Source organism: Vombatus ursinus, unplaced genomic scaffold (assembly GCF_900497805.2).
Source record: "Vombatus ursinus unplaced genomic scaffold, bare-nosed wombat genome assembly UNPS02014801.1, whole genome shotgun sequence".
Taxonomy (NCBI): domain Eukaryota; kingdom Metazoa; phylum Chordata; class Mammalia; order Diprotodontia; family Vombatidae; genus Vombatus; species Vombatus ursinus.
The window spans coordinates 4564250-4569815 of record NW_020954579.1 but is presented as its reverse complement, the minus strand read 5'-3'; the positions used below and the strand labels follow the sequence as shown (position 1 = coordinate 4569815).

The following is a 5566-nucleotide window of genomic DNA, read 5'->3' as shown; positions in this document are numbered from 1 at the left end:
CTGCTTATGCTCCAAGGGACTCAACCCTTCTTATGTTATCAATTTAAGGAACTGGAGATATTTAGCCTAAAGAAGAGAACACTTTAGTGAAGGAAACTGTAGTGATGAGAGAAATTATTTTCTGTTATGTTAATAATCCATTATTAATTAGGATCCAGGTTTTTATTTCTTCATTTAGGGCCCAGACCCTATAGAAGGTCTCTGAAGAACATGAGTGATTGATAAAATGTCTCTAACTCTCAGGGAATATGCTTCTCGGTCTTGGGCCAGATCTGACCCAACTAGGAGGCCTTACTTCTGTTTAGAGTACAAGCAGAATCCAGTCTAAGTGAGTTCTTCCCCCAGGAAATGAGCCCCTGTCCTTGTAACCCTCCATTAAAATTTAAGGTGCCCAGCTCATGAAGGAGAAAACAAACCAGAGTGGGCTAGGTAGAGATTGCTAGAAGGCTGTCCAGATTGCTGGAGGCAACTGAGTCTCATGATCAAGCCACATTTTCTCAGCAGGAAGAATTTGAAGACTTCTAGCCCATCTCCTCATTAAAAGTCCACCAATCAGGATTGATTTTCTCTTGTCAAGGACATCCCCTTTTACAAAGGTATTTAAAGTATTCAGTGACTCTGTCAGGGGTCTTTGGTTTTCTGAGAGAAACTACTGGTCATCAATTTATTATTAGCTAGTCTAATTAATTAATTAATTGATCATTAATTACTCAGAATTTATATCTCTTGTGTTTTCTATTCATCACAGTGAACTGCTAAGTCAGTATGGGTTAATAGAAGGAAAAAAAAGGATAATCCTGGCTCTCTTTGACACAGAAAAACTACATGCTGGGAGATGATGTTCTGTAAAGCAGGACAGAACATCTTGGTTTGCCAGGCTCTCTCCAGAAAAGAGAATACACACACACACACACACACACACACACACACATATATATGTATATATATGTATATATGTGTATATATGCATGTATACTTGTATATGTGTGTACACATATGTGTGTGTGTGTGTGTGTGTGTGTAAAAAACCGTGACTCCTGACAGGCAAGTGAAAAGGCACCTTCCTGTACTCCCCTTGCTTAAGTGGGGGTGGGACTAGACTTCCAGCTTCCACAGTGGGAGTGTTTGACCTAGAGTGTTGGCCTGGAAGTTCAGGCTCTTGGAGCTTAAGGTAAGTGTTTTGTTTTGGTGAGCTAGGGAAGAAATGGAGATGCTGTGCCAGTGGGGAATATTATAAATATCTCCTCTCTCCATGGTCAGATGGGACATGCCTGGGGCCAAGACAAGAGCCGGGTAGGATTGCACTGAACTCTCCCAGCCTCAACCTCTACGCAAGAGAACTCACAGGAAGGTAAGACTCTACCTTCCCTTCTTTCTTCCTCCAGAGAACATTTGTAAATCCAAAGCTTATCTCTTTTCATTAAAGTTGTTTACTTTCTGTTTAATCAGCTAACAATGACTGTATAAAGCAAAAGGAGGGCAAAGATCAAGCATTTAAGTGCCTACTGTGTGCTAAGTGCTTTATAAATATCATCTCATTTGATCCTCACAACAAGGCTAGGAAATTGGTGCTATTATTATTCCCATTTTGCAGTTGAGGAAACTGAGGCAGAAAACCATTAAATGACTTACCCAGGGTCACACAGCTGGTAAATGTCTGATGCCAGACTTGAAATCGGGACTTCCTGAGTCTAGCCCAGCACTCTACCTGCTGCATCATTATAACCAATCTGGTTTTAATGCTTAATTATTTGCAAAATTATTTATTTTTATTTAATTATTTATGAAAAAGGAGTTACCAAAAGAGAGGAAAATTGATTTAAAATATACATGTATATTATATACACATATATGTATGTATGTGTGTATGTATATTATATACCTACACACACATATATGAATGTATATGTGTGTATGTATGCATGTGTGTGTGTGTGTGTGTGTATATGAAGAGAGAAAGAAAGAGAGAAAATTTCAGATCTTTTTACTAAAATCATCAGAATTCTGTGTTGATTGGGGATTCATGCTAAATGAGAGAGAATATATTAATAGTTGTATTTGATAAAGTTCTCAAAGTAAAGTAAAAGTTGAACACTGGGTTTTACCTTGACAAAAGTATAAATCATTAATGAGCAGATATAGAGAGAAGGATGCTGGGTCAGTAAAGAACAGGAGATTTTCCCTCAGAGGCAGGAGCCTCAGACAAGTTTACTGTACTCTTTACATCCTCCTGGCAGAGCGATCAGCCCCATTGAACCCTGAGTCAAGTCTAGACAACAAATATTTGTTAAGAACTCACTTTAACCCACACCTTTGTGGAGGTGGAAGGTCCATAGGTATTCCATGTTTTTGAGTTTTTTGTTTGTTTTTTACAATGTATCAACCAGTTGTGTTTATTTTTTTTCCTCACTTAAAAAAATTATTTGTTTTGTGGGATGACTCTCTGAGAAGGGGAGGGGGAGGGATAGTTGGGATGTCTATGATGATGTAAGAAATAAGACATCAATAAAAACTTACTTAAAATTTAAAATTTTAAAATGCAATGTTTAAAAGAAAAAGAGCTTACTATGTGCCAGACACTAAGGAGATTAGGTGATTAGGGGAGTGATGCTACTGACCAAAGGAAAATCTTACCCCTCAGGGAGGCCCCATATGCACAAAAATATTTGTAGCAGCAGTTCTTGTAGTAGAAAAGAAAGAAAAAAAGTAGATATTTATTAAATGTCTAAATAAGTTATAGCATAACAACAACATAATGGTTGATATTGAACACTATGAAATTGTAATGAGCAAGCTTGGCCCCAAAGAAGAGATAAGAAAAAGTACCTTCCCCCACCTGTTTGCTGAGTTAGGGATGGGGGATTATCAGTACAGAATATCACACATAATGCCAGATGTTTTCAATATGTTGGTTAATTTTTCTGAATTGTTTTCCTCCTCTTATTATTCTTTGTTATAAGGAATGACTCTCTTGAAAAGATATACTGGGAAATTTTGATGGTGCAAAAAAATAAAATATATTAATAAAAATTTATATCAATTATTATTGTAGGTCATCTGCACTCCTGTCTGTGCAATGAATGATTGGCTTAGATCCTAGCAGAGGGGACATGGGATGGGCAAGGGGATGTTATCCCTGGATAGTAATGTGCTCACAAGCATAGCATTCTTGATGAGACCTGCAATGTCTACCAGGCCAAAGGCAAGAATCATGACAGGTTTAACCAATATGATACAAGCAATGAATTCCATCAGTGATATGTCATACAAAACTATACCCTCTGGAAAATTGGTACCCTTTCTTTGAGAGGGAAGATGAGGACAAAAATGAATGCAAATGGTCTTATCAGCTGATGGATAATAGCAACAGAAATTTTGGAAGACTACACCTGAGAGATCTATTTGAATTATAATCTTGAACCCAACAAGCCACATCCCATCTGTGGTTGGGGAGCAGAGGGAGGGATGTTAGCAATGATGGAACAAAATAGTGAATTGTCCAGAATTCAAGAGGTGAAAAGGTTTGGCTAAAGATTGTAACAAGCACATTTAGAGATAGACAAGGTAATAAATATAATTTTACCATTGAAGAGTCCTGTTCATTTGGGGATAGTTTAATCAATGATGGGGAGCACTGTGATATTGAACATAACCAGCTGCTTCTGGTTGGCTTCCTTCATATTGCAACTCCCTGTATCAGGTCTTTAAGTATTTAGCAAGATGGATTAGCCTTTTCCGTAGATGGAAGTATACAACTCACCATTTTAGTCCCCCACCCCCAAAAACTGTTCTAAAATGGAATGGTTAGGGGCAGCTAGGTGGCGCAGTGGATAGAGCACCGGCCCTGGATTCAGGAAGACCTGAGTTCAAATCCGGCCCCAGACACATAACACTTACTAGCTGTGTGACCCTGGGCAAGTCACTTAATCCCATTGCCTAGCCAAAAAATAAATAAATAAATAAACAAACAGATAAATAAATAAATGAATGAATAAATAAATAAATGAATAAAATGGCTAACCAGTTTATAATAAACTACTTTAGAGAAGTGGGGAAGAAAATTTAATTCTATCATACCTTCTTGATAACTTCCTCTAACTTGGTACTCACATTCAGATTAGGACCAGAGAAGATTGCTGTTACTTTGAGTTCCAGGGATCCTAGATATTCCTGGGTATCCACTCCTACTACTAGCAGTATATGTGGATAATATACAAAATGAAACAAAAAACCACAACATTGATTTTTTTTTTTTGGTGAGGCAATGGGGTTAAGTGACTTGCCCAGAGTCACACAGCTAGTAAGTGTTATGTGTCTGAGGACAGATTTGAACACATGTTCTCCTGACTCCAGGGCTAGTGCTCTATCCACTATGCCACCTAGCTGCTCCAATAACATTAATTTTTAAAAGAGTAAGAACCCCCCTCCCAAAATATTATGGGAGGAACCAATAAAACCTTTGAGAAACAAATACTTATTGGACTGCGTTGAACTGGATTTGTAAGGCAGCATAGTGTACTGGAAAACATTTGGATTTAGAAGAGACCAGGACTTTAATTCCACCTTCCATCTAATTTAAATTAGAGTCCACCACTGACTCTTAGTTATATTATCATCAGCAAGTCACTTGAGCCCCAGTTTCCTCATTTGTAAAATTGAGATAATAATTACAGTAATTCCTTCTTCACAGGGTTAGCGTGAGCCTCAAATTGCAATAATGTACATAAAGTATATTATTGTGCTATAAAAAATGACAAGCAAGATGATTTCAGAAAAACCTGGAAAGACTTACATGAACTGATGCAAATGAAGTGAACAGAACCAGGAGAACGTGGTACACAGTAACAGCAATACTGTACAATGAAGAACTGTGAGTGACTTAGTTATCCTCAACAATGCAATGATCCAAAAGACTAATGATGAAGCATACTATCCGCCTCCAAAGAAAGAACTCATATTGTTTGAATACAAACTGAAGCATGCTATTTTCCCATTTTTTCCTTTCATTTTTATTCCCTTTTACTTAAGACTTCTTATGCAAAATGACTCACAGGAAAATGTTTTACATGATTGCACATGTGTAACCTATATCTGATTGCTTATTGTCTCAGAGAAGTGGGGGAGGGCTAGAATTTGGTACTCAAAACTTAAAAAACAAATATTTAAAAATTGTTTTTTAACATGTAATGGGGAAAAAATAAAAGTATATATATGTAACGTAAAGCGCTTCATAAACCTTAAAGAGCTATTTGTTTCAAACGGACAGTCACACAGGTAAAAGTGAACACAGATAAAAACCCACTTTTACAAATAGCACCCATTTATATTCATATACTCTAACATTGCCACATCTTCAAAGGCAGTATTCACAGTCCGGATCTGGAAGGCAGCGCAAAGCGGTACCCAGTTCGGGCTTCTCAGCTGCAGCTAGACACTGACCCCTGCTGGATGCTCCAGGGATGGCAACCTGCCTGTTCTAGGTCTCTCCCGACTTCCGCAAAGGATGGGGAAGGGGAAGCGTTCTCCAGTTCTGCGTAACTAGTAATATCTGTAAATAGTGAAGGAA

At 37.8% G+C, this 5566-nt stretch overlaps 1 long non-coding RNA gene across 1 annotated transcript; it reads left to right on the top strand.

Annotated features, from left to right (window-relative positions):
- Positions 1-1123: 1123 nt before the first annotated feature.
- LOC114050838 lies at positions 1124-4778 on the top strand. The gene is made up of 3 exons (XR_003570087.1): positions 1124-1171; positions 1261-1351; positions 4691-4778. It is a non-coding gene; the product is annotated as an uncharacterized LOC114050838 (long non-coding RNA).
- The last annotated feature ends 788 nt before the right edge of the window (positions 4779-5566 follow it).